The following is a 21,911-nucleotide window of genomic DNA, read 5'->3' as shown; positions in this document are numbered from 1 at the left end:
ATACAAAGACTTGCGCATCTACATCTTCCACCTTCCATTTCTTCAGTGCCAAGACCCAACCTGCCGCATGGCAGAAAATTACAGTGGTGGCGTGTGTGGCTTCTACGAAGGTCCCAGATGAAGCTTCTTTTTCCACCAGGGCCTGTGATTACAGGTCCTGGATTACAGGGTTCTGTCTTGGGCCCGGTCTTATTCAACATCTTTATCAACGATTTGGATGATGGACTCAAGGGCATCCTGATCAAATTTGCAGATGACATCAAACTGGGAGGGGTGGCTAACACCCCAGAGGATAGGATCACACTTCAAAACGACCTTGACAGATTAGAGAACTGGGCCAAAACAAACAAGATGAATTTTAACAGGGAGAAATGTAAAGTATTGCACTTGGGCAAAAAAAATGAGAGGCACAAATACAAGATGGGTGACACCTGGCTTGAGAGCAGTACATGTGAAAAGGATCTAGGAGTCTTGGTTGACCACAAACTTGACATGAGCCAACAGTGTGACGCGGCAGCTAAAAAAGCCAATGCAATTCTGGGCTGCATCAATAGGAGTATAGCATCTAGATCAAGGGAAGTAATAGTGCCACTGTATTGTGCTCTGGTCAGTCCTCACCTGGAGTACTGTGTCCAGTTCTGGGCCCCACAGTTAAAGAAGGACACTGACAAACTGGAACGTGTCCAGAGGAGGGCAACCAAAATGGTCAAAGGCCTGGAAACGATGCCTTACGAGGAACGGCTAAGGGAGCTGGGCATGTTTAGCCTGGAGAAGAGGAGGTTAAGGGGTGATATGATAGCCATGTTCAAATATATAAAAGGATGTCACATAGAGGAGGGGAAAAGGTTGTTTTCTGCTGCTCCAGAGAAGCGGACACGGAGCAATGGATCCAAACTACAAGAAAGAAGATTCCACCTAAACATTAGGAAGAACTTCCTGACAGTAAGAGCTGTTCGACAGTGGAATTTGCTGCCAAGGAGTGTGGTGGAGTCTCCTTCTTTGGAGGTCTTTAAGCAGAGGCTTGACAACCATATGTCAGGAGTGCTCTGATGGTGTTTCCTGCTTGGCAGGGGGTTGGACTCGATGGCCCTTGTGCTCTCTTCCAACTCTATGATTCTATGCTAATAATAATATGTGCAATAGCTGTTTCACACTGGGGGTTCTGGGGCTTGAAGTCCTTGTTCTAGATGGGGAAAATAAATGCTCAGCTCCCTCGAAGTATCTACTGCCGCTGCTTCTACCTCTGTCTTTCCCTGCCTGTAGGTGAGTTTCTGCTCCTTGGAACATGGGGAACATGTAGAAAAGTATCGCAGATCAAGGCCAGCATAGTGTGGCAAGTACAACTGTGCTTGCCTTAATTCTCCTTGCAAGTGTTTGATCGGGGTGCTCAATTACACGAGGGCCTGCCCAAATGCTCATCACATCCCTATCACAAAGAACCGGTGTTAAGAGATTGCTGCATTTTATTTTATTTTTTTATAAAAAGCCTGTACTTGGAACAGAATATATTAGTCTCAAGTAGTTCTGTGTGCCACCCAAGGTTGCTTTGGGCTTTGGTTTCTCATGCAGTCTTCCTATCCCCTGCCCCTCAAATGCCACATAAGAAACTACTTCTGAAACTAAGAGCATTGTTTTATAAAGAATATCATGTCAAAGGATGGGAGGAGTTAGAAATGGCATGCAGGTACTGTAGGGCACCTTTCCCCAACCTGGTGCTCTCCATATGTTTTGGACTACAAACTCCATGATCCTCGGCAAGCATCTGGAAAGTCCCTGGTTGGAAAAATAAATGTAAAGTAGATCGTTGATCACAGCCATTTTTTCCGCACTAATTTCTAAAAACGCTGAGAAATAATCCAGTTGTAAGAAGTTGTTGGGTTGCTGTTACAGATGTCATAATGCCAATTAATGTGTCAGAAAGTCATTTATTCTCTCACCTAACCAGAAAAAGCAAGATGAAATAGAAATCAGAAGCAAAATTTCTCTAGGGAAATCCCCAATGCTACATGTCTGAACAAGTGGGATGCATTTAATGTGGCATATTGGAACAACACTGTTAAACGGTGGAGGTTGGGGCAAATGGGGCAGGCCTCCCCCACCACAATCTTCATTCCTCCAAGCCAACCTGCCCACCTTTTTACTTATATCAAGTGCAGGGGTGGCCCTCACTGTCTGCTTCCTCCTCCTCCTCTGGCTGCTTAAAAACCATACTTTTAAAAGAGCCCCTCCCCCGGCAAATAAATCCGGGAAATTGTAGTTTACCCTTCACAATTCCCAGCACCTTAACAAACCATTCTCCCAAGATTCATTGTATGGTGTACCTTCAACCTCGGTCATAGCTTTCACCTTGCAGAACTCAGCAGGGTGAAGGAGGACTACGAAGGTAGAAATAGTTGTTTCTGGTTCTGGCTCCCTCTCCTGTTGGCTTTCCTGCCTCCCGCCCCAAAAGTCCCCATGGCAACTAGCCACGCCTGTTTCTAAAGTATTGGAAAGAGGCAAAGAGTAAAACACCAAACGACACTTGGTGCTGTATTAAAACATCATGGGAACGTTCTAGCTGAAGCTGTATTCTCTAACTAAATAATACTGAGCGGTTTTTAATAATAAAAAACCCTAAATAATGTATCACAAATAATCACTGAATGGCAGATACATTACAAAACGACATCTAGCTTTTACACATCTCCATTATAGATGTTAAATAGATGATAGATAGATAGATGATAGATAGATAGATGGATGATAGCTAGATAGATGATAAATAGACAGATAGATAGATATAGCTATATGTCAAAAAAAAATTTACAAACAATTTTAAACCGAATGCAAGAATGTGTTCTGATAAATGCACATTAAAACACATCCCCATCTGGATTACATTTTGTATTTAAAAAATACCTTAAGGGAGAGTTCATTACTCATTTCCCTTTGTATACATCTGAAGCTTTTAAAATATTTCACAACGGTTTATATATAAGATGTTCCACCGGAGATCTGTAACTCAAGAGATATACCTTAAAGAGACTAAAATTATGAGTAAATGTAATCAAAAGGAAAACACACACACACACACACACACACACACACACTACACATCCGCCTTCTACATGAAATGACATTTATCAACCCTGCATACATGTCTGTATGGTTGCCTTTAACATTTACCAAGAAATGATGGCATATGATTTTCTTCCAATTCTAATTTAAAAGAAATCTACCATTTGTATACTTCCATTTCAGGGCTATTTGGATTAATAAGTAAGATTAGTTTGGGAAGATGTATTAGTTATTAATGGAAAACAATTATTATGATATACTGCAAATAATATCCAGTAGTGAACTTTCCCCTGCATACATTATACATCCTATTTCAGAATACGTCAGTGCCAAACTATAACAGCCTTTCCTGGTTGCAAAACATTGCCACTATTTTTCTGACCTATGGATACTGCCTAGCAATGTTATTCCAAGCACGCTGTACTGTACTTACCCCCTTCATCCCACAACAGGCAACAAGAAGCAGTGTTAGAAACAGAAAGATGAAAGCTAGGAGCTGAATGGCACCTTAAACCTGGGTCATGGACGCAAATAACAAGAATACAAAGCTGAAAATGAATGAACTGCAGCTAAAATCTTACATTCATTTTTACATGGTCTAGTCCTCATCTGAAGATTGTAAAAAACAAAGCCATGCTTCCCCCTGCCTGCCCCCCTAATATTCTCAAGGGGGTCTCTTCTCCAGTCTTCAGAGAGTGGCTGGAAGTGGGAAGGCAGAAAAAGGTCCTCCTTTCCTTCCACTCTGCAGTTTTAACCTGAAATCTTAAGGCACAGAACTGTGCCCAGAGCCCAGAAACTGCTTGCACTCATGAAATTCCTTGTCGCAAAACGCACCTAGAGCAACGGGAGTTTCGAACGCTGGCAAGTAGATATCTCTCCGGAGACTTTTGCTGAAAAGTGGCTTGTAAGTAACAATGGACAAAAAACAAACAAAACAGCAGCAGCAGCAGAGCCATCGTTTGTCTCTCAAAATAGCAAGCAAGAGCTTATTGGAACATAAGAACTCACAGAACTCAAAACCCCCTGGGTTCTCCCTACAGAATCCTCTAAAGCTCCGTAACAGAACTACAGGTTCAATTGTTTGCAACTGCAGCCAGGAAATAAGGAGGCATGATTCAGGGTGAAATTGGTTAAACATGGAGCACATTTATGGAACGAACCTACAAAAAGATCTTCAGGGTGCTAAGTGATAACCAATCAGGCAAACCCAACCTGCAATGTGAAAAAGGAGACACTGTCCATTCCATTGGCCCATTCCAAAAAGGTGCCTTAGGATGCTCACCAAAACCTATCCTACCTGTTGAATTCCCGCACATACCCAGCAAAATGTGACCAAATCAACCTATTTTTACAGGCATCCAACCCAAAGGAGCAGGGCTGGGGGAGCGACAGAGAGAGAGACAGTAGATAGTGCAGAGTAGGGGGACTCCTTGTTGACTGAGTCAATTAGCCAAAAAAATCCTGCAAGGAATTTGTTACAGGTCCCACTCAGCTCCAAATACTACCAGATATTCCTGCAATGTGCTTAGGAAGGGTGAGTAGATGCCAAAGAAGTCTGAAGATGCCAGAGAGGGGGCAGAGGGGCTTAAAACAGTCCAGTAAGAGGTGCTCCCCCATGGCAACATTACGTGTTTGTACCTGCTAAGTGTTGTGAGGCTCACCAGTGCCCCTCCCTGGAAAAGCTGATGGGCCAAGTGGTGAGCAAGATTCCAGGAAGGAAGGAAGAAAGGAAGGAAGAAAGGAAGGAAGGAAGGAAGGAAGGAAGGAAGGAAGGAAGGAAGGAAGGAAGGAAGGAAGGAAGGAAGGAAGGAAGGAAGGACAAGTCTCTAGTGTGGACAATAACATCAGCGATCTTGCATTTCTGAGAATTGAAATGCACGCAAGAATAACCAGTTCATCTCATCTACGACTTTTTAAAAGAATCACTTAGAAAACAGCACTGTTAAAACAGGCAAGGTTTGGGTGAATTCTGGAAGCTTAACGTCTTATTTTACAAGTGGGACCCGTAAAAAACATTGCACTGCATACTCCAAGATTCCAGCCAGCCATGCCCTCCCTCCAGGAGACTATTCCATCCCCACCCTTGTCTTGCATTTTTATTTTCTGACACACAACACTCCATTGCTACTTGGTCCATGCTGGATTGTGCTTTGCTCCCTTGGGTTGTTTGTTTTTGGGGTTTTTTAAAGATACAAGTGCATTGGTGCTTTGCAAATCTCGAGTTTCTGCTTAGCAAGCAGGTCACCCCTGCCATTTCTCAGTTCTCCCATTTTAGCCGGCCACACCGGGCGCAACATCTGGGGGTTAGGGTTAGGGGGCACAAATCCATGGGTTGTTGTTGTTGTTTAGTCGTTTAGTCGTGTCCGACTCTTCGTGACCCCATGGACCAGAGAACGCCAGGCACCTCTGTTCTCCACTGCCTCCCGCAGTTTGGTCAAACTCATGCTGGTAACCTCGAAAACACTATCCAACCATCTCGTCCTCTGCCGTCCCCTTCTCCTTGTGCCCTCCATCTTTCCCAACATCAGGGTCTTCTCCAGGGAGTCTTCTCTTCTCATGAGGTGGCCAAAGTACTGGAGCCTCAGCTTCACATTCTGTCCTTCCAGTGAGCCATGGGTTAGGGGGCACAAATTACTTGCCTTGCTGACAACCCACGCTACGCCACTGTTCACCAGCTGAGTTTGCTGTTAGATGGAGTGATGGGTCTTCTAATGCTAAAATGATGGAGAACGAAGTAGAGGAATCCAGTCATTCATGAACAGCGTAGCCATGCACATTTTGGATTTAACGTCCCTAGGAGCATCAGCTTTACATCTATCTGACCACAGTACTAGCTGTTTGAACTAACAGCAAGAGAAGGCAGTTATTCTGAATGCTTATTTAAGAAGCAATTTACTGAGAAGCCAGAAGGGAAAGTAAACACATATGGGTACCACATTGCTTCTTTTCTCAATCCCATTTGACTTTTAATTTATGTTGACTTCAGACATATCTACACATACAAAATCAGAACTTTTTGCCCCTTCCTTCTTTTCCTCTTTTCAGTCACATTAACTGAAACCAGGAGGCCATGAGAAAAATAAAACTGTCCAGGATTCTTGTTAAAACTGCTTATACTCATAAATTGTGACTTTTAAAGCAGTGTTGTGGCATATTAATAATTGTGGCATCCTATCTGAAAACGTATCAGTCAAAACAACACAATTTGCTGTACAGATTGGCATGCCTAGTTTGCTAGATGTCGTGTATCTTGCTTAATTTGCCCCAATAGGAATATACCCGACTTAAATCTGTATTGCATGCCGCATAAAGGGATATAAATTATCAGCCGGAGTAACATGTTATATGTAATATAGGAAGCAGAATGGTAAATCAATCTATGGCATAATCATTACAGCCCAGGTAATTTTGGTCCCTGACAACATTCAGCAAGGAAAACAGCTTTGAAGATAGTGTTCAACTTCAATTATACCGCTGCTTCCACTGGGTTTCTTTGAATTACTTTCAGTCAGAGCTTTGGCTGTGTATTGCCTACATCCTAGCATCCTAGAGTCATGGGCTCTCCAAGTGTGAGTGGGCCTCCCTATGGAGATACAGGCTATTATTAGGATACACAGAAGATAAAAATGAAAGAGGAAAACAAAAAGCAAGTAGAGGAAGAATTGCATGAGAAGTAAGGGGAAAAACAGGCCGATTAGAAACAAAATTTATGGGGGTAGGGAAAATACAACTACACTATCCTATCCATCTAAGTGCTAGGACCCTTCAAGAATAAACTTAGCTTGTTCTCAAACACTTAATTCCCAGTTTCAAAAGCCTGATTTCATAGACTCATAAAACTGAAAGGGGATCCTGAGGGTCATCAAATCCAACCCCCAGCTATGCAGGAATCTCAACTGGATCATACATGACGGGTGGCCATCCAATCTCTGCTTAAAAACCTCCAAGGAAGGAGAGTCCAACACCTCTCATCCCAATCATCCATATAACTGCACATCCATAGTTTCCGACAAACACTTGGACAAGTCTTCAAGAGATTTACTTTACTGTCAGGAAGACCTCTGTGTGTTTAACAGTTAAGCAAACGGAAGAGCTTTACCTGTTAGTTCCATGTGCCCCTCAGGTGTCCCATAGAGCTCTATATCTAGCCCGGCAAGTCTTAGGAAATACTTGGTATTTTGGTCAATAATATAGTGCCACTTCTTTTCTCTTTTTTGCAATATACAAAATGATTTTCATAGAGGGTTTGGTTTTTTTAATGGATTAACGAAGACAAATTTTAACAGAGCTAAAGACTATTGAACAGCATGTTTTCATACAAAAAAAACTGCTCTGTATTTCAACAAGGACTATATTTTGTATGATGAAATATGCTTTAAAATGTTCAAGTAGCTCTTTTTAAGAAACACTCGTTATTTTAGGAAAATACAAAATTAATTATACTTAGGAAATGTTTGAAAAATCTCATTAACTTTTTTCAAGCCTGGCTATAGAACACTGTTACAGCATTTTCCGCAATGAAAACTGAAGCATATTTGTTTCCTTGGAAACAAAGCCTTTCACCTTCCTTCACAGAACCTTAACCCAAAGAGAACTCGTTAATGAGGGCCAAGGTTTAGTTATTTTAAGCCAGAAAAAATGATAACACAAAGCTATATTTTTATCATTGGAACTTCAAAAAGGCCACTTAACCCAGCTGATTGAATGAACAATATCTTCACATAATCTAAAGCAATTAAACCATTGAATTAAGCACAAATATATTATTTGTCTGAATGACTATAGTTTATTTGCATTTTAGTGTTCTGTTGAAACACACATGGTGAAATGATAGAGCAGTGGGATACACATTCAATCATGATTAAACACCTTGTTTTTTTTCTAATCTTCACTAATAACAGGGGTCATATTTAGCTGGAAAAAAGTGAATTATTCTATGAACCCTGTGGAGCTATCATCAGAGAGTGAGGATCCTGAAGAGGTGGAGGCAAAGATAATTAATTGGAGCTAAATGACCTGGAGGAGAGCCTGCATAGGATGAGGGAGGTGGCATTGGTGCCTCAGGAAATGCCAGTGCTGGTGGATGGAGCAGAGAGCAGGAGCTGGATCCCAGGAAAGTGGGATCAAGTGGGTTGTCAGAGAGCTGTTCCACCCCTGTGATTTCAGACACCTTTAGTCAGGCCATCCCCAGCCCATCCAGTCTGTCTGTAAGGAGCCTCTCACAGGGGAGTTGTATGAGAGGAAATTGGATACTGGGTCCACTGCCAAGGGCATGGAGATTCCAGCACCAGCATGAATAAAACTCACACATTCCATGCCACTCACAAAAGTGCTCATTTGCTTTTCCAGAGCATTTGCCACATTCAGGCTTGCACCTGCCCACTCTTCAAACCGAGAAGGCACAGAGAATGCAGCTTGTTGGATCAATATCTCAGATCCTGCTTAGCCTTGCCTTTCATCTGCTGTGCCTTTAACTCTAGTACTGCCAATGTGTCACTCAAATCTATGCACAGAAGAGCTTAGCAGAAACAGGCAGGTTTGTAGTTTGCCCTGCTTCCAAGACTTTCAGTTCCCATGTGTGTTGCTAGGGACCTTCTCTGCAGGTCTTGAGTTTTTCTGAGTGGGTAATGAATTCAGGGAAAATTGAACTGAAGGGAGGCGATATTGTTTATTTTGTAGAATATTAATCTGAGAAAATCAATTAATTTAAGATAACTATGTAGATATTATTGAGGGCAATTTAATCAGGGGTAATTAAAGAGAATACAGTGGTACCTCGGGTTACAGATGCTTCAGGTTACAGACTCCGCTAACCCAGAAATAGTACCTCGGGTTAAGAACTTTGCTTCAGGATGAGAACAGAAATCGCGCAGCGGCAGTGGGAGGCCCCATTAGCTAAAGTGGTACCTCAGGACTTCCAGAAAAAATAACCTGAGGTACCACTGTATAACTGATTTGGAGCAAGATTTGTTGGAAAACTGAGTTAAATAGGAACTAATTTGGGATGATCTGGAGTGGAGTACCAATTAATTGAGGCAATTATCTGGGATGGTTTGGATGGGAAATTAGTTGGTTTGCCCCCTGGGACATTTAAAGTCTAAATCTGCAACCATACATATAAAGTAGAATTTGCAAATTGTATGCAATTAAAAAAATAATACATTTTTAAAAATAACACAGCCTCAATTTTGCAGTGCTTTTTAAGTTTGCGGAAAACTTTTCTTCTCTCTCAAGCCATCCCACATTAGTCTATTTTATTTATGAAGTTTTTAATTCTTGTTGGTTTTTATGTTTTAATACTACTTTATGATTGATATTCTATTTCTGTACACTATGTACCTATGCATTTGAGATGTAAACTTATTGTGGCTTACTGATATTATCTGTATATTTTTTCTCTTTTGTTTTCTCCACTTTAATTTTATTTTCCCCTTTTCTTTTTTATTTTCCCTGTTAAATTTGCAGATAAAAAAAATGCTTTTTTTCTTTACTTTAACTCTTTCAGTAGTTTACTGTCAATATTTTCCATAAAAATATATTTTGGGGAATCTGCATGTAAATATTTATGTGTATTAATGCACCATGTTACGGCAATGTTTAACAAATGAAATAATTTCAAATAGAAGGGAATATACCAATGCCTCGCTTGCTCTCAGACGAATGAATGAAGGAGAGCTGCCTGTCATGTGAAGTGCATCAATTTATTTTAAATTTCGGGCAACCATGCTGTTTAGTTGTACCTTCAGAACTGAACTAGGTCTGTTGATGAATGCTAATGAAGTGCCTAAGGCAGTACAGTACACCAGAGAGACAACCTTCACTGTTGGAGGTGACAAGCGAACCACAGACGTCAAGATGTCCTGATGTGACAGGTAATCAGAAAAAAAACAACGTTTGGAGTATTCAAAACACTGCCTGCACATAAACTCTATAATTAAATTACATTCTTTTGAAGTTGCTGTGAAAGGACTTCCAAACCTAGGCTTAAGATAGTTTTAAGAGTTTGAACCTGTTAAAGGGATAAATCGTTAGTAAAGGATTCATTAGATCCCTGATGCTGATGCTCATCATGAGTGAGGCACATGAGTCAAACACTCCCTTGGCCACAAATACAGGTACATGCTGAAGCTCCAGGATAGGAAGAGGGGCAGATAAGCATGCTAGATTTTACTAGTGTCTTCAAAACACATACAGTGGTTCCTCAGGTTAAGTACTTAATTCGTTCCGGAGGTCCGTACTTAACCTGAAACTGTTCTTAACTTGAAGCACCACTTTAGCTAATGGAGCCTCCTGCTGCCACCGCACCGCTGGAGCACGATTTCTGTTGCGTGGACAGGCGGAGTCCCCAGATCCTGCGCGGTCCCCCCGTCATGTAGAATAACGACTCAAGACAACGTGCTATGGGATTAAATTGGCCACAACTTTATTAAATTTCAAATGTGGGTAGACCTTGGCTCAGGCATTGGGCGTTCTCCCTCCCCAGTCCCCAGCCGGGGACCTAGGGAGCATCAGGGTTATCAAGTGTGTGGGGGGGGGATGGGCCGGCTCTGGAGAACATATGTTCAAGCAGAGATAGCCGCCCCCGTAACGCCGCCGCCGCAGGGGAGAGCAATGATGACCTTCCGGCGTACGGTCAAAGCCTCCCTTCAGAAAACCCCTTTAACGGGGAACCCGGGTATCGCCGCCGCAAAGAGGAAGATGGACAAAAGGATTCCGCCCAAGGCCTGATACCGCCAAAGTTGTGACATTTTGCTACGGGAAAGGCGAAACCTGCCAATGCAGGGAAATTCCTTTCCGGCCCTTTAACAGCGACCTTAACGTAGCAGCGCCCGCATACCTGTGAAGAAAAGTTAACCTGCAAAACCTGTGAGGAAAATTAACCTGCAACATAAGACATTGACTGAGGGTGGGTAGGGTGGGAGAAGCTCTGGAGCCAAGTGAGAATTCCCAGGTAAGATCCTCCCTCCTTTGTGTGGGCAGGTAATCCCTCCCCTACCTGGCCTGGTCTCCTTGGCAACTCTTCCCCCAGGTGGGATTGGACAACTGACTGAGGTAGGCGGAGACCTCCAGGTATCCCACCTGAGGGAAGGCAAAGCCTAGCCTATGCTGTTGGAGCCGCTCCAGATCTAGGGGCTGCACACGTCCACGCAAAGGGCGCCCCCCGTTTTAAGCGGATAGTGGTCATTCTCATCCTGAAGCAAAGTTCTTAACCTGAAACACTATTTCTGGGTTAGTGGAGTCTGTAACCTGAAGCATATGTAACCTGAGGTACCACTGTAGTTACTTGGCTAAGGAAAAGAAAGCATGTAACCAGGGTAAAAAACAGGGAGAGAAACGCAGAACACTCTACATGAAGATATTGTTTTCTGGGACAATAAACCCTTCTAAAACAAAAGGAACTTCTGGTCTCGATAGCCTTGTTTTGTTCTGCCATTCCTGTGCTACTGGCTCCAAATGATTTCTTCTGGCTTTCAGTAGCAGTTCCTGATGCCTGTGCCAACTTTTAACTTCGACTTAAAGATTAATAATAGTCTTTTAACTTAAATGTCACGGGCACCTTTAACTCCCTCTATCTTGCACTCTTCAATAAGCAATGCCAGCTACAAGGAGGCCAAATATATAGTTCGTCTTTAAAAAGCTAGTAGACTGCCAAACTTAAGGAAATACCAATTTGGTAATAGTGTGGAATAATATATTTCCTAAAGTGATCATTACAGTAATAGCTAGGGCAGATATATATGCACTTCAAAAAGCAGCTTCATTCCAGATGAATACTTTTCTGTATCAGACTATTACCTACTAAATACAGTGTCCAGAGACATTCTGTGCAGCTATCCACTACATATTCACTCCTTAGCTGAGCTGTAAAATTGCAGATAAAATGAAACAGCTACAGACTTAGCCTTTACAGTACCACTTCGTGCTTAGAATTTTGCATGCAAGTATAAGTAACAAACTACAAAAATATAATGCACCTCAGATAACAACATTTTACAAGGGCTGAAAATTCTTACTAGGGTTATAGTTACAAACATAACCCTAAAAATAAATAAATAAATAAATAACTTATTCAATGTTTGCAATAAATAATAATATAGAAATGGGATCACTGTTGGTGGGAGAAATCCAATACTATTAACTGCAAACGGTTTCACACTAAAGGCTGCATACAAATTATGGAAAGTTTAGTTTGTTAAGGGTGCTGGGAACTGTAGCTCTGTGGGAGGGGGTAAGCTACATTTCCCAGGATTCTTAAGGGGAAAGACGTGTGCTTTAAATATATGACCTTCATTCAGCAAAAAAGTAGAAGCTTGATTTATACATTTGTTAAAACCTTACATGGTATCTATCACACAGGCATCCTTTAACTGGCTAGTGAGAATGATATGGGGAGTAAAGGGAAGATACTAGCTCTAAAATCGGATTAGATCAAGCAAACTAAAACTTCACAAGCTATCAAAGCTCACTGTTACCATGCTGATGGTATGACTAAAAAAGTGGTGTACAGTTGTACCTTGGTTTTCAAACAGCTTAGTTCTTGAAAGTTTTGGCTGCCGAACGCCGCAAACCTGGAAGTGACTGTTCTGGTTTGCAAACTATTTTTGGAAGTTGAATGTCCAACGGGGCTTCCGCAGCTTCTGATTGGCTGCAGGAGCTTCCTGCAGACAATCAGAAGCCGCGCTTTGGTTTCTGAACATTTTGGAAGTCGAACGGATTCCATTTGACTTCCAAGGTACAACTGTATAAGCCTTTAGAAAAAATTAACTCAATACAGCTGCACTTAAGACAGCAGCAAATTAGACAGTGTAATAACACAGTCAAGAACACACCCTAGTATCCCGCATTAAATAATCCAAACACCTCCAGTGTCCATAGTCTTCAAATCAATCCTGCTTGTTATAATCCCTCTTCACCCATAAGGTTGATATCCCAGATTACTTAATGCAAGTGAGTTACCCTTGCGTGCTCTCATTTTCATTTGCAACCTGCAGATGAGTGAACTATATGATCTGGGACCCTGGGAGTCCTCCTTTCCCCAATGGTGCTTCAAACCTGCAGGAGTCTGTCTTTTTATAGCAAGGTAATTTAACTGTGTGCACACAACATATTTTCAAAATATACCAATGGCTGAGGCATTGAAAGTTCCAGAACGTGGGATATCATGGAGAGCAAAAGGAAATAGATCTGAGCAACAACCTTTGTAGCTGAGAATTTGGGAGAAATACCTTACAGGGTTTGTCTGTTTTCATTTTAACTATTTCAGCCCAATTCTATTCAGAGCCTAATCATTTTAATTAGCAAGGATTCTGGCATGTTTAACTTTGAATAGGATTGCATTGCAATGCTCCAAAAGTAAGCCCAATTACTTGGAATTAGGCCCCTCTTAAATCACTTTGCAAACATTGCAAACTAGCTGGCTGCCTACCTGCTAAGCATTATCCTGCGATGAGCTTCATTGTTTCTACCTTTTCAATTTATAATAATCTGACAGGCTCTCTACAAGATGCTTGCAACCACTGCAGAGATGGAGACCACCCAGCCAGCACCATAATCAATAGAGGAAAGCAACCTGTGGGTGGTTTCCCAAGATAGTCAGTTTCCAGAAATAGAGAGCTGAGACTTTGCAAAGAAACCAGCTCAGAATTGCTAAGCAGTCTCTTCAAGCCAAGCCCTCTGTTCCCAATCCTTGACAATTCCACTTGAAGCTCCATAATGGCTGACTTTGCTTTTTTCTCCCCAGTCAGCAAGTTCCTTCCTTTTATTCTCTGGTCCCCAGTTCTTCATGCACCTTTGAAGTGTTTTTAAGGGAATGGCGAACTCAAGCCAGGCCAATGCATAAATTATTTAAACGGGATCCCAATTGCAGGAAAACTAGAAGCTCACTGTTCAGGACAAGCTATATTCTAAACTCCCCCTGCCCTGCTGCACAAGCAGCCAAGCACATTGCCCACCCCCAAACTTCTTGTAACCCCAAATAAACATGGAAGAGGGAAGAATTAATAGAGAAAGAGACTGGAAGGAAGAAAAAATAACAGAAATAAACTACCTAGTAAACTGACATAAACTACCTAGGAAACTTTCCTATAAGCAATCACTGATCACTTAGAAACTTCTTCGAAGACTAAAGAGCTTATAAAGTGTTTCACAATTAACATACAATTGCACGTCAATTTAAAGCAGAGCTCAGCCGAACCTTATTAGCTGAGCAGAAGGCTGTATTTTAAGAAAGTGTCTACTGTACTTCGCACTGTTTACATTTGCTATGGCAATTTTTGTTTCCAATTTCTCAATATTCCCACAACACACAAATATGAAATATCACAGAAGAGAAATTTAAAAAAAAAACATGCAGCCTTCCTTGTTTAGAATCTATTTTTGTAACCGTTAGTTTTCCACTGCTGCAAAACAATGCTGTTTACCTTCAAGTAAGTGACAAAATGAACAATTTGTTGCCTTGCATTTTAAATTAGCTGCAACAGGCTACATGGAAGCATTAAGTATCTACTGCTGCCCACAGATTTAAACAGACAAAATAATTAGGGGACGAAGGGTGGTGCAGACAATTACTGGCAGAGAGGAGTTATGCATACCTCTGTACAGTGGTACCTCGGGTTACAGACGCTTCAGGTTACATACGCTTCAGGTTACAGACTCCGCTAACCCAGATATAGTACCTCAGGTTAAGAACTTTGCTTCAGGATGAGAACAGAAATTGCGCAGCAGCAGCGGGAAGCCCCATTAGCTAAAGCAGTACCTCAGGTTAAGAACAGTTTCAGGTTAAGAACGGACCTCCAGAACGCATTAAGTTCTTAACCCAAGGTACCACTGTATGGGACGCAGGTGGCGCTGTGGGTTAAAGCCTCAGCGCCTAGGACTTGCCGATCGAAAGGTCGGCGGTTCGAATCCCTGCGGCGGGGTGCGCTCCCGCTGCTCGGTCCCAGCGCCTGCCAACCTAGCAGTTCGAAAGCACCTCCGGGTGCAAGTAGATAAATAGGGACCACTTACCAGCGGGACGGTAAACGGCGTTTCCATGTGCGGCTCTGGCTCGCCAGAGCAGCGATGTCACGCTGGCCACGTGACCCGGAAGTGTCTCCGGACAGCGCTGGCCCCTGGCCTCTTAAGTGAGATGGGCGCACAACCCCAGAGTCTGTCAAGACTGGCCCGTACGGGCAGGGGTACCTTTACCTTTACCTTACCACTGTATAATGAAAACACAATCATGGCAGTAACTTTTGTCTTCTAATTCAAGTATGTGTGACTGTAGGTAGAAGCAGTGAATGGGACAATCAGATATGAGATATGGGGTCCCAGTGGACCATCAACCACATTATTCGTCAAAACAGGGTGAGACTTGAGTCGAGAGCATCAGACTGAGGTCTCTCACAGGAAAAAGAGGAAGACTCTTCAGGTTCGAGGATACTGTTTTGTAGCACCTGAAGCAGAGATGAGGATTCTTTCCTGACTGAGGGCCCGCACTCCCTTCTGGGCAAGCTTCCACCCTCCCAGTGGTGGGTGGGGCAGAGGCAAAAGTGGGTGGAACCATTAATGCAAATTTTACCTTGGTATGATAGGCTTAAAAAGTAGAGACATCACTTTGCCAACAAAGGTCCGTATAGTAAAAACTATGGTTTTTCCAGTAGTGATGTATGGAAGTGAGAGCTGGACCATAAAGAAGGCTGATCGCTGAAGAATTGATGCTTTTGATGGTGCTGGAGGAGACTCTTGAGAGTCTCATGGACTGCAAGAAGATCAAACCTATCCATTCTGAAGGAAATCAGCCCTGAGTGCTCACTGGAAGGACAGTTCGTGAAGCTGAGGCTCCAATACTTTGGCCAGCTCATGAGAAGAGAAGACTCCCTGGAAAAGACCCTGATGTTGGGAAAGATGGAGGGCACAAGGAGAAGGGGACGACAGAGGACGAGATGGTTGGATACAAGAAAGAAGATTCCACCTAAACATTAGGAAGAACTTCCTGACAGTAAGAGCTGTTCGACAGTGGAATTTGCTGCCAAGGAGTGTGGTGGAGTCTCCTTCTTTGAAGGTCTTTAAGCAGAGGCTTGACAACCATATGTCAGGAGTGCTCTGATGGTGTTTCCTGCTTGGCAGGGGGTTGGACTCGATGGCCCTTGTGGTTTCTTCCAACTCTATGATTCTATTATTCTATTCTATGATTCTATGATAGTGTTCTCGAAGCTACCAGCATGAGTTTGACCAAACTGCGGGAGGCAGTGGAAGACAGGAGTGCCTGGCATGCTCTGGTCCATGGGGTCACGAAGAGTCAGACACAACTAAACGACTAAACAACTAAACAACAACAACAAAATGATAGGCTAGTTTCTATGCACATTCATGCTCCCCTCTTTGTTCTCTATCCAGGCAAGCAAGAGGCATTATCAGAATGCAAAGACACATTCCAACGAGGCAGAAACACTTGGAGAACATGTAGAACAGGGCTGAGGAGGTGGGTGTTGCCAAGGGAAAGTCCCATGAGCAAGATAGTGAGGCCTGGAGGACCACATTCAGCACCTGGGCCTTAAGTTCCACACCCCTGACCTGGAGTTGATTTCTCTCCTTTCTTCTGCCTGACATTGTGCTGCCTGGGTTGTGTGGCTGGAGGTCTGGCCCAACCCTGTTACCAGTGGCCCTTCACAGTCTGAGGTTTTGAACTTGAGACCAGATAGCTGCAGCCTTACCTATATCAGTCACTAACAATGGACCTCCTCGGGTTCTGTAAAGCTTAATATGGATATTTTTTGTCACATTAAGTTTAAAAAAACACACACCACCCTGCATGTTTGAGATAAATTCTGAAGTCAAAAGAGTCCTTAGGCTGGAAATTTTAGGTGCAGGCGACACCACTCATTGTGCACCCTGTGAGCTAATTTTCCAGATCAAGTCATAAGTTCAGTCTGATTCCACTCTTCCAGATGACTTGCACATTGAGCATTCACCCTGATTTGTTTGTCTGGCTTTTTGTTTGCTCGTTTCGGAATTGGGTTTGTTGCATAAGAACACCTAATCCACTTCAACTGAACAACCTAAATTTGATGGTTTAGGATAGAATCATGCCTGCAAAATAGTCACAGTCTGGAAGCTTTCCTTGATTGGGAATAATAATAATATTAATATTTGTTGTTACTGCTTCTGTGTTACTAACCTCTACTCCTCATAGAGAAGCTGCTCAGGCTTCTATACTGCTTCTTTGGTACAACCACCACTGAAATAAATAGAGCTTATCCTTCCAACCCTCCACCAATAAAGTGTTTTGAGGATTTGTATCTAAAGCTGCAGCCCTGGGGCTATTTAGTCTAAGAACGAACGACATTCTGACACATGCTGTGCTGCTGCTGTTATGAGCCATTTTGCTTACAAACAGGGACTCCAGAGAGTTGCAGCTTCCAAAAAGATTAAGGTCCCAACTATTAGTTTGGTATAGCCATTCCCAAAGTGATATTTATTGATACAGATGCTCTCTTGGAAGTCACACTGCCTATAGCTAATGAACATTTGTTATGCACCCATGACTTACAGAATCTAGGGGCAGAACAGAATTAAAATTGCTGAAAACATAAAACAATAAGGGTATTGCTGAGGAAATAACCACTAAACTTATTATTTCATAATTTTCCAGTTTGAATTAGTTTCTGGGAGTAAATAAAACGACCAAAAGAAAGTCAGTGCAGCTTTAGATTATGCGCCGTAAGAAAAACATTCACCTTCTGCTATCAGAGCTAGAAAATCAAGTTATGATAAATGCACTGGGGAAATTCAAACACAAAACTAGTGGCTAAGAAACAGTGCTTCTTAGTTTAAAATAATTCATGGAAAAATCTGGCAGCATCTCATGCCATCTTGACTGTGTCACTGGAAATGAATAGAATATTCATGACTTCTTGACAGTGTAAGCAAACTTCTATGATGTGTCCCGCCCCCACCTTGCTGCATATCAGGATAGAGCCGTATGCTAACATGGGGAAGATTCAGGGGAATCTATGCATGTATGCTAACATGGGGAATATTCAGACCTGATTTTCCTGCTGTCATTCCTGTTTTTCTTGACTATAGTTGATGCCACATTTGAAAAAAACGGGGGGGGGGGGACAGTGCACTTAACTTGAACATTCAGTGGTACAATGCTGGTAAGGTTCTGAAGAGGCTCTTTCATTAACTACTCACCAGCAACAAGAGGTCATACAAAAGAGATATAAGCACAGGGACCTGTGGCAGACACAGGTGCCAATTCTGTCCCCAAGCTTACTTTGTAAGTGCAATTATAGGACTTAATAAGGCCATCCACAACATTAGGGGTCCATTCACCTGCTCACCCCCTAATGTGACAAGCCATCATCTGCCAGCAATGCCCTTGTGCATTCTACACAGTGCAAGCAGGCCATTCTGTATATACAAAAGAAGGGACACAAATCTTCCATCAGAAATGGCAGTATCAAAAACACAGTAGGGAAACATTTCAGCCTCCCAGCACACTCTGCAACTGACCTTAAGGTGGCTACACTGGAACAAAGAACTTCAAAGGGTGTCTGCAAAACGATGCTGATGAAACCATCCAGAGAATACAGTGCTGTCACTTGTGGACTGAATCACATGTCAATTGGCTCAGCAATGCCAGGATGTTTACTGTTAATAAAATTATTATCACAGCCTGTCCTTTTCTGCATTTCTATTATTTACAAACTCATTTTGCACACACAGCCCAAAAAGAAAAGTGTGTGTGTGTACACACCTAAAATTCAGGATAACACTTCATATATCTGATGAAGTGGACTACATCCATAATACATGTGTAAATCTTTAAGGTGCCACAAGGCTATTTGTTGTTTTTTTAGTTAAATATGCCACTTTTCTATACCAAGTGTAAAAAAAAAATGCTTCAAACAATTTTAGAGAGACAGTGGGTTTTCAAGGAGAAAAAAGAAAAACAATGACTCACACACTTTCCACCTCTTGTAATCTTGCTAAATAAAGTAACAGGAGAACAAAGCTGGTATGCAGCCTCTGGCTACATTTGTGTGTGCATCAAGCGAGATGGCACAGGATCAAGAAGCGAACAAGCCTATCTTGAAATCACCTTTGCACTGCTGCTGTTCAGCCTCAGTCATAGCCAAAGAGAAATGCAAGAGAGGGGCTTGAAATATTTCCTGGCAGCGCTACGACCTTCAGTAAACAACAAGCAATCGATTTTTGAATGAAAATAAAATGGTTAAAACCTATTTCCTAGCTATCCACTTTCTTTTTTATTGTTCTCCTTCCCTTTTTTCCACAACCTGGAGTTCATCCACAATTTACAATTGCTTCAGCAGCCTGGTAAGTCCAGATACTGCACCCCAAGAAAAGGCTGAAATGGGGATGTTAGCACTGACTAAGTCGATCTCTCAGACAAAATCAGAATTGCATCGTATTTTTATTTTATTTTTAAATGTCTTTTTAGATGAAAACACACACTCCAATACCAACTACAATGTAAAAGCAACGATAAATACCCCAGCACGATGTGCATTTGTTATGAACATCGGCTCAGTCACATGGGAAGCAACCTCTAGCTGACAGAATTTCCTGTATCCACCCCTTCATTTATTCCCATTTGCAGGTCATAGTCAGGAAAGGCATATTTCAAATATTATTTTGCATTGTGTTACTAACTCTACAGTGAACTATAGAATTTCATTGCCTCTTCCGAGCGACCAGTTGTCTTTAGTCATCCCTCAACTGTCACCTAAAAGCAGCCACTGTATAAAGCTGCTTGAAATATTCCCATCCCAGGTGGTTGGTGGTATGAATGTTAACTTTAAGAGCTGGCCTAGTATTGATTTTGTAACCTGCCCTGGGAATCTTTTTGGTTTAAGAACAGAACAACAATGTTAAGCAAATAATATAACTAACAAGAGAGTAGCTGTATTAATCTACTACAGGAAGACACCACAAAAAGCCTTTTAACTCCTTAGGTCAAACTGTATGTGACACAGCCACTTTGTAAGGCGCAGAAGAGATGTAACATTCATCTTCTTCTTTTCTCACTATTTCCCAATTCCTAATCACCCAGACTCCTGTTGTCCCAATGCCACAGGATTTCAAATATATTTGCCCTCTCGAAGTATCCAAATTGTCCCACCGGAAGAATAGCAGCTCTGTAGTTAAACCCTATAGTTTTGTGTTGTCCCTTGCAATTATTTTGTTGTCCTCTCCTCTATCCTCAGGAAAACAATTCAGCAGGAATTTTAGGGAAGGCAACAGAGCTTGCCAAGAAAGGGGAAAGGACTGCAATAAATACCAATCTGTAACTGGCCAGGGAAGCCAGCAGATAGCTGCTAAATTCCTTCTCAGTATTGACACTCAGGCCATGTGCTATTTGTCCTATTGGGGATCTGCTCTTGCCACTTAAGTCAGGGATCATTACTTCAGCATAAAAGACCTACACTTGCTGTGCCTGTGATTATCTTATATTCTTGGTGTATTGTGCTGAGTGTATAGTATTATGGACTGATGAAGCTGTTAAGAAACCTGCTTAACATCCGGAGTACAGGTCTTCTGATCAATTGTACTACTTTTGCCGTGGGATGGTAAGGAGGTGCTCGTCTGCAACTACTACTTACGTATGACCCCTGCCTCTACATATGGCCATGTGAAGAACCCTTTCTTGCAACCGTTCCCACGTACATGACTTTGTGCTTCCAGTAGATAACTAACTGTAGAACGATTTGCTTGTTTCAACTGTGCTATGACACTATTATTATATACATTATTAGCAGAGTTGTGCCACTAGTTGACTGTATGTCTATAAGTATCTCCAGGCTTTGATATGCACGTTGCACTTTAATTTGCTGAACTAAGTAAAATTGCCCTTTATATTTGCAAGCTGGTTTGGTGTTTTGGTTTTGTTGTATTACATAGAAAATAGAAACCATGCAAACCAGTGAACCAGAGAATTATTTTATGCAGCTTTTTTTTTTTTGAAGGCTCAGAGCCTGACATGTGAAAACTAAAGCAGAAATGCAAAGGCTATATTTTAGTTTAAGCATTACTGTTATTAAAACCATGATAAATAGTAATGTAACATTAAATGCAATATTGCACAGCAAGCCTCTCTTTCACTTACTACCAGTGTGACTTAAAATTAATCACATATTTTCTAAAAAGAGACAAGTGGCTGCAATTGGGTCATTGCAACCCATGGAGCAAATAATATGCCAATATAAGAAGTACAAATGTGTGCAGTATTCACCAGGTAACAAAGAACGGCTTAAACAACAAAAATTCCCATGGCGCAGTGAAGCCTAACATGTTCATTTCGCCATAACCTTTTGTGGACTAGAGCTCATTTTGTCACTTGGCAGACATGTTTACTCATTGGGATGAAGAGAAACAAGTTTGAAAACCGTGGTGCAGTGATAAATACATTTTTGTATATAGTTGGAGCTACATCGAAATGTTGTGGGTCTACTGCTGCTGTTTGCATTACACAGGGCCACTGCTTATACCATTTCCCCTTCACTGTCAACTTAGGACACAAATCCATACATCTGACAACATGGAACCCTGTTGATTTTGCTATAAAAGACAGAATCAGCTATCCCTTTGGATTAGAATGGCTTCTATCCTTGGATCATAATGGATAAATAAAAAGTTTCCTAAAGAGTTCTTTAAACAGATAAAAGACACACCGCTGAGGTACGAAGTTTTTGGCAGGCAGAGATATGAGAAGTTCTGTGGGACTCCATTTTCAAAACGACATTTGAATTGCACCCTATTGCCTTCAAGAGTTATGGATCTAAGAGACAGAAATAGACTCCACAGAAGTGACTTCCAGATTTGTATTAAAAACATTTCTCAGATAAAAC

General features: G+C 41.9%; 1 protein-coding gene and 1 long non-coding RNA gene across 3 annotated transcripts in view; one reads left to right on the top strand and one right to left on the bottom strand.

The window, feature by feature from the left end:
* The window catches only part of LOC309372381, a 95,158-nt gene extending 94,080 nt beyond the window's left edge, over nt 1–1,078 (top strand). The window contains exon 3 of the long non-coding RNA XR_014169483.1: nt 527–1,078. This is a non-coding gene — a long non-coding RNA (uncharacterized lncRNA). The remainder of the gene's footprint in view (nt 1–526) is intronic.
* Nucleotides 1–21,911, bottom strand: part of PDE4B (phosphodiesterase 4B) — a 250,155-nt gene that overhangs the window by 110,859 nt on the left and 117,385 nt on the right. The gene's annotated exons all lie outside the window — the stretch shown is intronic.

Source organism: Podarcis melisellensis (assembly GCF_964234715.1).
Source record: "Podarcis melisellensis genome assembly, chromosome: 6".
Classification (NCBI taxonomy): Eukaryota; Metazoa; Chordata; class Lepidosauria; order Squamata; family Lacertidae; genus Podarcis; species Podarcis melisellensis.
This window is presented reverse-complemented; position numbering and strand designations above follow the sequence as displayed.